Source organism: Coregonus clupeaformis, chromosome 23 (genome assembly GCF_020615455.1).
Source record: "Coregonus clupeaformis isolate EN_2021a chromosome 23, ASM2061545v1, whole genome shotgun sequence".
Classification (NCBI taxonomy): Eukaryota; Metazoa; Chordata; class Actinopteri; order Salmoniformes; family Salmonidae; genus Coregonus; species Coregonus clupeaformis.
Genome location: NC_059214.1, coordinates 3,536,196 through 3,550,809, shown reverse-complemented (window position 1 = coordinate 3,550,809; position 14,614 = coordinate 3,536,196).

Below are 14,614 nucleotides of genomic sequence, written 5' to 3'. Positions count from 1 at the left end.
TATTTGAAAGTCAAGTTAACAAACAGATCGCCGACCATTTCGAATACCACCGTACCTTCTCCGCTATGCAATCCGGTTTCCGAGCTGGTCATGGTGCACTTCAGCCACGCTCAAGGTCCTAAACGATATTATAACCGCGATTGATAATAGACAGTACTGTGCAGCCGTCTTCATCGACCTGGCCAAGGCTTTCGACTCTGTCAACCACCGCATTCTTATTGGCAGACTAAATAGCCTTGGTTTCTCAAATGACTGCCTCGCCTGGTTCACCAACTACTTCTCAGATAGAGTTCAGTGTGTCAAAACGGAGGGCCTGTTGTCTCGACCTATGGCAGTCTCTATGGGGGTGCCACAGGGTTCAATTCTTGGGCCGACACTTTTCTCCGTGTATGTCAATGATGTCGCTCTTGCTGCTGGTGACTCTCAGATCCACCTCTACGCAGACGACACCATTTTGTATACATCTGGCCCTTCATTGGACACTGTGTTAACAAACCTCCAAACGAGCTTCAATGCCATACAACACTCCTTAAGTAGCCTCCAACTGCTCTTAAACACTAGTAAAACTAAATGCATGCTTTTCAATCGAACGCTGCTGGCACCCGCCCACCCGACTAGAATCACCACTCTCAACGGGTCTGACCTAGAGTATGTGGACAACTACAAATACCTAGGTGTCTGGTTAGACTGTAAACTCTCCTTCCAGACTCACATAAAGAATCTCCAATCCAAAGTTAAATCTAGAATCGGCTTCCTATTTCGCAACAAAGCCTCCTTCACTCATGCTGCCAAACATGCCCTCGTAAAACTGACTATCCTACCGATCCTTGACTTCGGCGATGTCATTTACAAAATAGCCTCCAACACTCTACTCAGCAAATTGGATGTAGTCTATCACAGTGCCATCCGTTTTGTCTCCAAAGCCCCATACACTACCCACCACTGTGACCTGTACGCTCTTGTTAGCTGGTCCTCACTACGTGTTCGTCGTCAAACCCACTGGCTCCAGGCCATCTATAAATCACTGCTAGGCAAATCCCCGCCTTATCTTAGCTCATTGGTCACTATAGCAGCACCCACCCGTAGTCTGCGCTCCAGCAGGTATATCTCACTGGTCATTCCCAAAGCCAACACCTCCTTTGGCCGCCATTCCTTCCAGTTCTCTGCTGCCAATGACTGGAACGAATTGCAAAAATCTCTGAAGCTGGGAGACTCTTATCTCCCTCACTAACTTTAAGCATCAGTTGTCAGAGCACCTTACCGATCACTGCACCTGCTACACAGCCCATCTGAAATTAGCCCACCCAACTACCTCATCCCTATATTGTTATTTATTTTGGTCTTTTGCACCCCAGTATCTCTATTTGCACATAATCTCTTGCACATCTAGCATTCCAGTGTTAATACTATTGTAATTATTTTGCACTATAGCCTATTTATTGCCTTACCTCCATAACTTGCTACATTTGCACACACTGTACAGTGGGGAAAAAAAGTATTTAGTCAGCCACCAATTGTGCAAGTTCTCCCACTTAAAAAGATGAGAGAGGCCTGTAATTTTCATCATAGGTACACGTCAACTATGACAGACAAATTTAGGAAAAAAAATCCAGAAAATCACATTGTAGGATTTTTAATGAATTTATTTGCAAATTATGGTGGAAAATAAGTATTTGGTCACCTACAAACAAGCAAGATTTATGGCTCTCACAGACCTGTAACTTCTTCTTTAAGAGGCTCCTCTGTCCTCCACTCGTTACCTGTATTAATGGCACCTGTTTGAACTTGTTATCAGTATAAAAGACACCTGTCCACAACCTCAAACAGTCACACTCCAAACTCCACTATGGCCAAGACCAAAGAGCTGTCAAAGGACACCAGAAACAAAATTGTAGACCTGCACCAGGCTGGGAAGACTGAATCTGCAATAGGTAAGCAGCTTGGTTTGAAGAAATCAACTGTGGGAGCAATTATTAGGAAATGGAAGACATACAAGACCACTGATAATCTCCCTCGATCTGGGGCTCACGCCAAGATCTCACCCGTGGGGTCAAAATGATCACAAGAACGGTGAGCAAAAATCCCAGAACCACACGGGGGGACGTAGTGAATGACCTGCAGAGAGCTGGGACCAAAGTAACAAAGCCTACCATCAGTAACACACTACGCCGCCAGGGACTCAAATCCTGCAGTGGCAGACGTGTCCCCCTGCTTAAGCCAGTACATGTCCATGCCCGTCTGAAGTTTGCTAGAGTGCATTTGGATGATCAAGAAGAGGATTGGGAGAATGTCATATGGTCAGAATAAACCAAAATAGAACTTTTTGGTAAAAACTCAACTCGTCGTGTTTGGAGGACAAAAAATGCTGAGTTGCATCAAAAGAACACCATACCTACTGTGAAGCATGGGGGTGGAAACATCATGCTTTGGGGCTGTTTTTCTGCAAAGGGACCAGGTCGACTGATCCGTGTAAAGGAAAGAATGAATGGGGCCATGTATCGTGAGATTTTGAGTGAAAACCTCCTTCCATCAGCAAGGGCATTGAAGATGAAACGTGGCTGGGTCTTTCAGCATGACAATGATTCCAAACACACCGCCCTGTCAACGAAGGAGTGGCTTCGTAAGAAGCATTTCAAGGTCCTGGAGTGGCCTAGCCAGTCTCCAGATCTCAACCCCATAGAAAATCTTTGGAGGGAGTTGAAAGTCTGTGTTGCCCAGCGACAGCCCCAAAACATCACTGCTCTAGAGGAGATCTGCATGGAGGAATGGGCCAAAACCAGCAAGTGTGTGAAAACCTTGTGAAGACTTACAGAAAACGTTTGACCTTTGTCATTGCCAACAAAGGGTATATAACAAAGTATTGAGAAACTTTTGTTATTGACCAAATACTTATTTTCCACCATAATTTGCAAATAAATTCATAAAAAATCCTACAATGTGATTTTCTGGAATTTTTTTCTCATTTTGTCTGTCATAGTTGACGTGTACCTATGATGAAAATTACAGGCCACTTTCATCTTTTTACGTGGGAGAACTTGCACAATTGGTGGCTGACTAAATACTTTTTTTCCCCACTGTATATATATTTTCTGTTGTATTTTTGACTTTATGTTTTTTTACCCCATATGTAACTCTGTGTTGTTTTTATCGCACTGCTTTGCTTTATCTTGGCCAGGTCGCAGTTGTAAATGAGAACCTGTTCTCAACTGGCTTACCTGGTTAAATAAAGGTGAAATAAAAAATTAACTGTTATTTAGGTTTTAAAATCAGCATATTATTTATAGATAAAAAATTAGGGAAGAAGGGAGGGGAGAGAAGAGAGTTTAACATTTCCTTCACATTTACATACAGGTGAAAAGACTGGATGAAGTTTCACCACAGACATAACAAGGAAGCAGCATAGGGTCAGCTGCAGAACAGGTCACAACATCAGGTTCTGATACCAGGACTGTCAAATCAAATCAAATCAAATGTTATTTGCCACATGCTCCGAATACAACAGGTGTAGACCTTACAGTGAAATGCTTACTTACTGTTGTTTCTGGACAGATTTCCCCCAGTATTGGTAGGTAGTGGTTGGTTGTTGAGTTGGGCTGGCTCTGCAGTGTGGAACAACACACACATGCACGCTAACAATCATCAACATAGGTAGACTGGCCCAGTACCACTGGTATTAACCAGCCAGGTCACTGTGATACAGTCAGTATTCGACGTCCATCCATGTCTGAGGATGTCGGGAGAGGATGTGGAAAGTGGCCACTCGGGGCAACACTGTGATCTGTTACCTTCAAGTAGGTTTCGGTTTTGTGTTGTGGACTGGGATGGTGGATGGGGCATCTGCCTCTGATTCCAAAGGGCCAAAGGTTACAAGTTCAAAAATATATTTTTGTTTTAAGCCTACCCCAAACCTTAACCCTTACCTTAACCATTCGGAGTTGATGCCATAACTTAAGCATTTGGAGTTAATGCCATAACTTAAGCATTTGGAGTTAATGTCTAAACTTAAACTTAAACACTTCAAAATGTGACGTTTGTAACAACTTTTAAATTAGATGTTTGAGAAACATGGATGAATGTCTAATTCTGACGTGAGACTGTGAGCGCTGGTAGGCATTAACACCATCAGCCCAGTGCCTTTGGGGTGTTGATTAAGGACAGTTGGTGGTGTCTCGCAGTGTGTGCGTGTGTGTGTGTGTGTGTGTGTGCGCACGTGAGTGTTTAAGCGTATTACAGAAAAAGGGCAGTTGAGAATGTGTGCGTGTGTGTGTGTGTGTGTGTGTGTGTGTATGGAGTAAAATGAAGGGTGGCTTGGCTGGTGTTTGTGCGCTTCAGAGTGTTGGGGATTCCACGGACAAACACAAATCACACAGGATTGCTCCAGCGTGTGTGTGTGTGTGTGTGTGTGAGAGAGAGAGAGAGAGAGAGAGAATGTGTGGTGTCTTTATTGTGAACCTCCACTCCAGTTCCCACTGTAGGAAGCCAGATCACTGCTCCACACTCAGCCTGCCGGCACACTGGAACAATCCTGTTTACATGCACACACACACACACACACACACAGTTTCACCACAGACATAAGGAAGCAGCATAAGGTCAGCTGTAGAACAGGTCACAACATCAGTAGAGATTCTGATACCAGGACTGTTGTTTCTGGACAGATTTCCCCCAGTGTCAGTAGGTAGTGGTTGGTTGTTGAGTTGTGCTCCAGGGTGATTATTGGCGGGAGAGGTACATCAGTAAAGCCTGCTTAAGGAACCCTAAATCCTGTATGCCTGGTTGGGCTGGCTCTGCAGTGTGGAACAACACACAGACAACACGCACGCACGCTCAAAATCATCAACATAAGCAGTCTGGCTCAGTCCCACTGGTATTGACACCATCAGCCCAGTGATTTCGGGGTGTTGATTAAGGACAGTTGGGGGTGTCTCACAGTGTGTGAGCGTGCGTGCGTATGTTAAAGCGTATTACAGAAAAAGGGCGGTTGAGAATGTGTGTGTATGGGGTAAGATGAAGGGCGGCTTGGCTGGTGTTTGTGCGCTTCAGAGGGTTGGGGATTCCACTGACAAACACAAAGCAGAGAGAGAGAGAGAGAGAGTGAGAGAGTGAGAGAGCGAGAGAGCGAGAGAGAGAGAGAGAGAGAGAGAGAGAGAGAGAGAGAGAGAGAGAGAGAGAGAGAGAGAGAGAGAGAGAGAGAGAGAGAGAGAGAGAGAGAGAGAGAGAGAGAGAGAGAGAGAGAGAGAGAGAGAGAGAGAGAGAGAGAGAGAGAGAGAGAGAGAATTTGTGAATCTCCAGTCCAGTTCCCACTGTAGGAAGCCAGATCCCTGCTCCACGCTCAGCCTGCCGACACACTGGAACAATCCTGTTTACACACACACCAGAGTGTCTTACTCACAAAGAGCCAGTCAGACAGCCAGGAGCGTCAGGCTAGTGGGTTTAATCCAACCACTCTGAACCGTCCTAAACAGGATTTACACTTTGCTTCTTCATCAAGTACTCTTCTCCTTTATGTGTGTGTGTGTTCAACCTCCAATAACCTCTGCTATTTTCTCTGGGAAAACAAACCTCCACTGCCAGGGATGAGATAGGAGATGATTGTTCTGTACGAGGCTGCTCCTGACATGTCTGAGAACTGGATGTTTCAAGACAGATGGTGTCCCAATACAGAAAGGCGAGAAAGTTCCCTTCATACGAAGAAGCAATTAACAACTTATTTGTTGTTGTAGCAAATAAAGACTGTCGTCACTCTACCATGTGAGGGTCTGGTAAGGAATTAACCTCCAGTCAGGAATGTAAAAAAGGTCTCAGAGCGTCATCAGGGAACACACTCCACCCTGACCTACAGTATATAGTCCTATCAACTGTTCTAGGATTATGTGACATCAGGAATATTACTGGAAAACAACCAGACAGCTCTTTATTAAGAGAAGTTCACATAGTCAGAGAGGGAAATAACATGTATGAAGATTTTTGTTGTTGTTGTATATGCCCAAATATTCAACAACAACATTCTGATGTCTGGGGTCGCTCTTGTGGGTGTAGAATCAGTGTTACTGTAGTAACCTCTGGCTCTGACGTCTGGTCCTGAGGGAACAGGCAGCACACCTCACTCTCTATGGAGACATGGTGTACAGAGAGGGAGAGGAAAGAGAGAGAGGGTAATGGGGTAGAAGTTAGACAAACACACATACATCTCTAGGGGCATGAGGCAACAGAGAGAGAGGGTGGAGACAGACATAGAGAAAGAGACAGAGACAGAATGTCTTGATGACTAGCAGATTGTGTACGGTCCTGGTCTCTGCTGTTGAGTGGAGGGTTTATCCTGCATACTGAGGTAGTATTGTTGCAGTAATGGCCCGTTAGATTGGGGTTAAGCATCTCAATGGGACTGAATGGGACTGGCCCTGGGCTACACGGCTACCCAGCGGCCGCTAGCATAATTAGCATTAGCATAATCGCTGGACACAGCAGGGCCGCAGGAGTGGGCAGGCAGCCAGGAGAGGCATCTCATTGACCCTCTGACCAGTGTTTAGTTCCCTCTCACTACAGTCAATCTTCTGTTTTCAGACGCAGGGACTTATCCTGAACTCTACAGAAGGCCTGGGTTAAAGTAATCTGGCCTCAATGCTTCAACACCGCCAGAACAGAAATGGTTGGACAAAACAAGGGTGCACTCAACACAGAAAAGTACATACATGCACCAATACACAGACAGGAAAAACAATTTCCTACTGTTAAAGGTTAGAATAGTGTGGCCAGACAGAACAGTAGTCTATGATCACCTGTTGTTCTCAACAAGAGAGAAAGAAAGGGGAAAGAAAAGAGTGAAAAGAAGAGAATAGTAAAACAGAACCATGCGTCTGCTGCTCTGAATTATCCTAATAATGAGTCTTTACAACAGGTCTGACCTCCTGAACACCAGACTGTATGTAAATCCCCTGTTCACACAGAGAGCGAGAGAGTAGGGGGTGGGGGGGGGGAGAGGTAGAGGGAGAGAGACTGTCTGACTAAGCACAATGGTTAGCCCAGCACGGCTCAATCCCAGAGCTCTCGCTCTCCCTCCTTCCTTCTCTACCTCTCTCTAGAGACGGGTCCTATTTTAAATTTAATGAAAGAGAAGAAAAACAGAGAGCTGTATGGAGCTCATATAGGCCCTGGAGAGTCCCAGACCAATTTGTGTGGGACAATAAAAAACAACCCTGAATCTGGGCTGGTGGGATGGAAGGAAGGAGACCAAGACACACACACACACACACACACACACACGCACACGCACACGCACACGCACACACATACACACACACACCCACACACTCAAACACACACACACACACCCTCACACACACACACACACACACACACACACACACACACACACCCACACCCACACACACACACCCCGACACACACACACACACACACACACACACACACACACACACACACACACACACACACACACACACACACACACACACACACACACACACACACACACACACACACACACACACACACACACACACACACACACACACACACACACAGGGATGAAGGGAGGCCTGGGAGGGAGAAAGAGAGATGAGTGGAGAGAGAGTTGCAAGCTATCGAAACCATTCCACAGGGATGCTGGCCCATGTTGACTCCAATGCTTCCCACAGTTGTGTCAAGTTGGGTGGTGGACGGCTGGTAGCCTAGCTGCTAAGAGCGTTGGGCCAGTTCGAATCCCCGAACCAGCAAGGTGGAGCAAGGTAGTTAAACCCAACAACAGCTACTCGCCAATGATGTCGATTAAGACAGCCCCCCACACCTCTCTTATTCAGAGGGGTTGGGTTAAATGCGAAAGACACATTTCGGTGTGGGTTCCCTATGCCAAGCCTGTTTCACAAGAGGCCCAGAAAGGGGAAGGGTCATATCATTAAACCTTTACAGACAACCATTACACCCACAACCATTTATAGACTTCACTTATAGACCTTCCCTCTGTCTATAACGGGGTGTCTGATGAGAAGAAATGGGAACATATCAATCAGTTATATGTTCTGAGAGATGCTGAACGTGCTCTTTGCTTGTGGTCCAGTTTAGATTGCTTGGAAATCTAAGCAAATCCCAAGGCACCTCTCAAGTGGTGAAACTGATTTTCATCAATAAGGTAGTTCAGTTTCAAGCAGCTGCTTTACATTAGTTTACCTCACTCTGTCTTCAGTTCTGATGTCAATAAATAGGAGAATATCAGCCAGTGATGCACAGAATAATTCCCTCTCAGTTGTTCATCCATTTGAACGTGCTTCTGGTTGAATGGGAGGTCAGGTGGTGAGGTGGAGTGAGGGGATTGGTTTAACAGCATGGAGGACTGTGTGCCATTCATCTCCTCCTGGTTGGAGCCTGCTTCCATGAGCCTGTGACCTGCAGGTCTATGGCCTGTGTATGGCCCCTGAGAGGCCTCTGAACAGAGACATGCCCGTACCCTCCTCCTACAACAGGCTCCAACACACAGAGCCATTGAACTGTAGTCTACCAGCTCACACAGCCATTGGAATGACTACAGCTCTATTGAACCCACCCAGGTCCCTTGTCTTAGAGCTCTATTGAACTGACTAGAGGCCAACTGAACCGCAGTCTACTAGCATACAGAACCATTGAACTCTCTCTCACCCTCTAATCAGGCCTCTCCTCCTTTCAGCGGCCACATAAAGACACATTTTGTAGGTCATCCACTGGAGTGTGTGCGTGTGCGTGTGCATGTGCATGTTGTGTGTTACAGAACAACTAAGGGAACCTCCTCCTATTGATTCAGCGAGCAGGGCAGAGAGAGAGAGCGGAGGCATCCAATATATTACAGTTTTTTCCGACTGCTTACACACAAAATCTTTTCATGTCACACGATTTTTGAAACCTCTCACTCAAAGTGCAAAACTACACACCAAATCTCCAAAACCATAAGCTATTTCTCAGCCTTTGACTCAGTTGTCAATTGCATAAAACACTTTTTCAAAACACTACACACAATTCTCTACCTAAAACACAAAAATCTAACAGGAAGTGACTTGCTTTCCTTTTCCAAACACAACCATTCAAAATGCTACACTTATTCACCAGGTCACACACACACTCTTCACATGTGCAAACACTAATTGCTTAACTGATCACTAACCAATCACTGCTTTACTGTAGTATAGGCCTATAAATAGGTCAAAGGTCAGATTACCTGTTTTGGAGACAATGGATGCCAACAATGGACAGAGAGCAAGAGGGAGTAGGAGGGAGAGGCAGGGGACAACAACGAGGACAAATTCAAAGACGAAGTGTTGGAAGAGGAGGAGGAGGAGGAAGAGGAAAATGAAGAGGAAGAGGAAGAGGAAGAAGAGGACGAGGGCAAAGAAGAGAAGGAAGGAGATTTATTTATGTGGATGAGGTTGGCTTCAACCTCACCAAAACCAGGCGCCGCTGAAGAAATGTAAAAGGACAGAGGGCAATTACCAATGTCCCTGGACAGCGTGGGGGTAATATAACTATGTGTGCTGCCATCACTCAAAACGGGGTCCTCCATCACAATGCCACACTGGGTCCGTACAAGACCGGCCATAGGCTCACTTTTCTGGATGCAATTTACACAATGCTTGTCCCTGATCCAGATCAGGAGCCTGCTGGATTTGTGGTTATATGGGACAATGTTAGTTTTCACCGGGCTGTTCTGGTCCAAAACTGGTTTGCCACCCATCCACAATTTGTAGTTTTGTACCTACCCTCATATTCACCTTTTCTAAATCCCATAGAGGAATTATTCTCAGCCTGGCGCTGGAAAGTGTATGATTGCCAACCCTATGCCCGCATGCCGCTTCTCCAGGCAATGGAGGACGCATGTGGGGACATAGAGGTTGCCTCTATCCAAGGTTGGATACGCCATGCTAGGAGATACTTCCTCGATGTTTGGCAGAAAACGTATCTTGTGATGTGGACAAAGTATTGTGGCCAGACCCAGCCCGGAGAAGAGATGAAGCGTGAGCTTAGCACTGGTGACTGCCCACCCCTACCAATTCCTGGACTGCCCCCGGGACCCCACACACACAATTGTGTTCTTTACTGTATTCTAAAGAATATACTTTGGTTTACATATGTTTATGGTTTTGTTGTGTGCTACTGTATACAACAGTAATGTTTGGCCTAATAAATATTTTCTGTTTCTACATTGCATTGGTGTTTACAGTGTACTTGTTACCCCTCTCAGCAGATTACTTTCACTGTAGAACATTGTATTGAAATGTAGATATAAGCCTATGAAAGACCAAAAGAGCTTTAGATTTAGAACAACAGTGTTTACATGGTATATCCAAAAATGTACTATTATGAAAGAAGTGTTTGCCATTTGATGCAAATGCTTCATTCTGACATGTGTTTACGGCATTTTGAATGCAGTGTTACATTTTGAAGGAGATGTGAGGCATTTTGCATTTGTGTGTGCAGTTTTGGGAATTGTGTGTAGAGTTTTGAAAAAAGGAGACATAGTTTTGAAAACGTGTGTAAGCAGTTGGAAAAAACTGTAAGCTGTCACCGTGCATCTAAATCTGGGTCTATCCTTGCTGTCTTCCTCACAACAGCTTTTTGTGTGACACAGAGGTATTCATGGGCTAAAACACCCACACTCACTCACACACAGTAGCAAAATGAGATGCAAATCCTACAATTCAGTTGTGTGTGTGTGAGAGAGTGTGAGTAAGTGTTTAGCTCCTAATTCCTGCAGCTTCGTCTTAATCTAGTGCTACAATGCTGTGGTATACAGTCCAACAGTAACACAGTTGTTGGTATGAGACTATTGTGAGCCGCTGACGTGTGTGTGAGCCGTGTGTGTGAGCCATGTGTGAAAGTGGTGTGAGTGAGCCGTGTGTGTGTTTGTGTGTGTGTGCGTGTGCCTGCTGCTGCAGTAACACAGTTGTTGGTGTTAGGGTATTGTGAGGAGATGGCAGGGAGGGAAATCTCTAAATGGCGAGACAATAGCCACTGTTTAACCAGGCTACAGAGATACGTAGCTATGACACACACAGACACACACAGAGAATACACACACTGATACGCTGCACAAAGACACAGAATGAAGCTATAAACCATAAGGAGGGCAGGCGGTTGTTAGAGAAAGAAGAGAGAGAGAGAGAGAAAGGGAAAAGAGAGGAGCAGAGAGGGGGAGAAGGAGGAGGGAGTAAGTTGTGTCCCTGTAAGATCTGCAGCTCCGTTCTATCCTTGAAACCATCCTCCTCCACACAGACTAGATTTGCATCTCTAATGGGAGTTTGGCTGTTGTTTGTCAGAGGCTTTGGCTGGGAATGACCATAAGGCCTGTAGGAACACACACTGAGGCCCTACATACAGCTTACTAACCACCAGCTATGGCTACCCCTATACCCCAGGGCCAGACCAACCCAGTAACATAGGAAGGCTCCACAAAGTTGGGTGGTCTGGGGTGGAAATTAAAGGCTCAGGGTGCCAGTGCTTGTATTCAGGAGGGGAAATGACATGGGTGTACAGTAAAACCCAGACTGCTAACTAGGCTCAGAGAAACCCTAGTGTGCCACACACCAACCAGGGAGGATAGAGGAAATGAGAGAGAGACCCAGAACCTGAGATCTGAGATCTAGCCTCCGCAGTTGTGTGAGTGCGTGGGCATGCCTGCCTTAGTGTGTGTGTATGTGTGTGTGTGTGTGTGTGTGTGTGTGTGTGTGTGTGTGTGTGTGTGTGTGTGTGTGTGTGTGTGTGTGTGAAGGCTTCACAGGGGCCCAGTCCTTGGGGTCCAGACTCAGCCTTGGGTTTCCCTCTGTGTCTCAGTGGGACTCAGAGAGGCGTAGACTCACCCTGGACCAGGTTGTGTGCTCAGTGCTTCCCAGCCCAAAGTCACACCTGTCTCTCTTTACCACAAAATGGACGCCTTATTCTGAGTTGTTAAAATGTTGAAATATGAACCAATTAACAAGTGGGGCCGTTTTGTTATTATTTCTCCCAGAATTAATCTTATGGAAATTGGAGTCTAAGAATAAGGTATGTATTTCCCATGGCATAGGCCTGTAAAATGGGTTACACATGTAGTCGCTGTGTGTTGCTGCCCTCTCTGTGAAATACTCTCACTCTCTCACAGGGAGGTGTGTGTCCGTGTGTGTGTGCGTGTGCGTGTGCGCACATGCATGTGTGTTTATGTTCGTACGTGTGTGTACTTTTGTGTCTCACTTTCACTTTCTCTGACAATTAGACCCAACTCATTTCTCAAGAGGACCCGTCCAGCTCAGTGCATGAATTCTGTCTTAAGCTAAACAAACAGTATTCAGTTACTCTCTTCTGTTTGTCATTCAGTCTGGTAATCATTTCAGTGAGAGGACAGGGGAAATAGTGGCCTGAATGACTGCTACACGTAGTATTATCACATGAAAATTGCATAATTACATTGTGCTTATAGTTCTGGTTAAGTAAACCTACTGTAGTTCTCAGGTTGCTGTGGGGTTGTCCCCTGTGCTGCACAGAGCTGGACATAGTGCTGTTTTAGCTCGTTAGGTGGTCTATTCCACTTCCTTCTTAACTGTCTCACTATTGTTAATTAAGAGGAATTTCACTGTCATAATGGACACCATCTAGACCTTCTCAAGCTAACAAAGTGTGTTTGTCCGTCAGTGTTGTAATACTCGAGACCTGTCTCTGTCTCGAGTCTGGTCTGGAGACCACATATTGAGTGTCTCGGTCTTGTCTCGGTGTCAAATACATTTGTACTCGGTCTTGACTTGGTCTTGGACAGTGAGGACATGTAATTTCTTCCAGAGACCAGCGGAGTAAACAACTCATAATTATCAGCTTCCATTCAGTCAGCGCATAAATCCGCTTCGCCAGGCCAAAAAAATGTTTCTTGAAACTTCAATATCTTAACAGCCTTTATATTTATTATAGACATGTTTGTGCAGTGGCAAACCTATAGGCATTCAGTGTGTGACAGGTTTGTGATTCTGAAAGGACAGCAAGAATGTACAGCTCTCAACTGGTTTTGGCATGGAGCAGCTCACAGAAGAATGACATCGGTAGCCGGTAAGGTAGGAAAGACGTTTCAACTTATGATATCTACCAGTAAATGCTAACTAAGTCAATAATGGGTATGCAAACCAGGTATTGAACAAGTTTAGTCCGAAGTGTTATTTGTAGGCTATTTGTGATACGCAATTGTCATCACACACTGTTTGAATCAAGGGCGTAGAAATGGATGGGCCTGGGTAGACAGAGGCCCACCCGCTGGGGAGCCAGGCCCTGACAGGCCCACCCAATCAGATTGATGTGGTTTAAGCATTGTTGTTTGTCTTTTTTCTATACAAAAAAAAGTGTGGTTAAAGAAAACATAGGATTTTCGCACAGGGTCCCTTTCCTTCGCTAGGCGGGCCGTTTGGGAACATTTACATTTTAGTCATTTAGCAGACGCTCTTATCCAGAGCGACTTACATGAGCAATTAGGGTTAAGTGCCTTGCTTAAGGGCACATCGACAGATTTTTCACCTAGTCGGCTCGGGGATTAGAACCAGCGACCTTTCGGTTACTGGCACAACGCTCTTACCCACTAAGCTACCTGCCGCCCTACACACAGCATGATGTTAAAGGATAGGCGAGGAGCCTACAATTCCCCATCGTTTATCAGTGCAATTATGATGGCCAACTAGCTGAAAAAGTTTGAGGGTTTATCTAATGTTGCTTCGTTAGATTTGAGCTGATCTTGCTCTGGCTAGCATTAGTTGTTGATCTTGTTGTTGATGTGCATAACTGAGGGAGCGAGAACCTACCCTTTAATGGTTGTTTGATCAATAAGACTGTAAAGTTCCCAAATTTCCCATGGTGTTTACATATTTTCAGAAATCCATTCAGGTGTATTTTGTGGCTTTTGGCTAATGCGTTCTAATGATCTAAAGTCGCACTGTTGCAACTGCCTGTAAACACACATTCCAGTTCAAAGTGAATGATGGCAGGCCCGTGTGGCAAATGGCTAGTTTGTATAAAGGCCTACTGTAGCTCTGATTGCCTATAGCACACCGGTCCGTGTAGACTCCGGCCCTGGACAAGACAGATGTTTTTATTTGGTTTTAATTACTGCAGTGTCTATTAATTGTCCAAACGCATGTCCGCTTTCCTGCTATATATTACTATAGAATTTTCACAAATGCCTTAGTATACGTAATTCACAAACATTCTAAGAATTTATGAAAACGTGAACATGACCATATGTAAGTTAGCTCTGATTTCCTATAGCACACTGGTCTGTGTAGACTCCGGTCCTGGACAAGACAATGTTTTAAAAAGTGTAATATTCTTCCTGGGGGTGTATATGAACAGATTTGAATACGATTTCATGTTGCTAAAATGCTGCAATAAAAAACACAGTTTCACTCACCAGATGATGATCATTTGAAAACGTAACTTCTTGTTGAAAGTTACTCTTGAAAAGGGAGAAGCTAACAAATTAGCAACAACATCCTCTTTGATAACACCTGCTGCAGCCGCTGCAAACTAGCTGACAACAAAAGCTAGCTAGCTAGACCGTGGGAAAACTACTGCTCGCTATTGCGCAGTGACCTGTTGGCCTTCAAGTTTCCATACGTTTTTATAA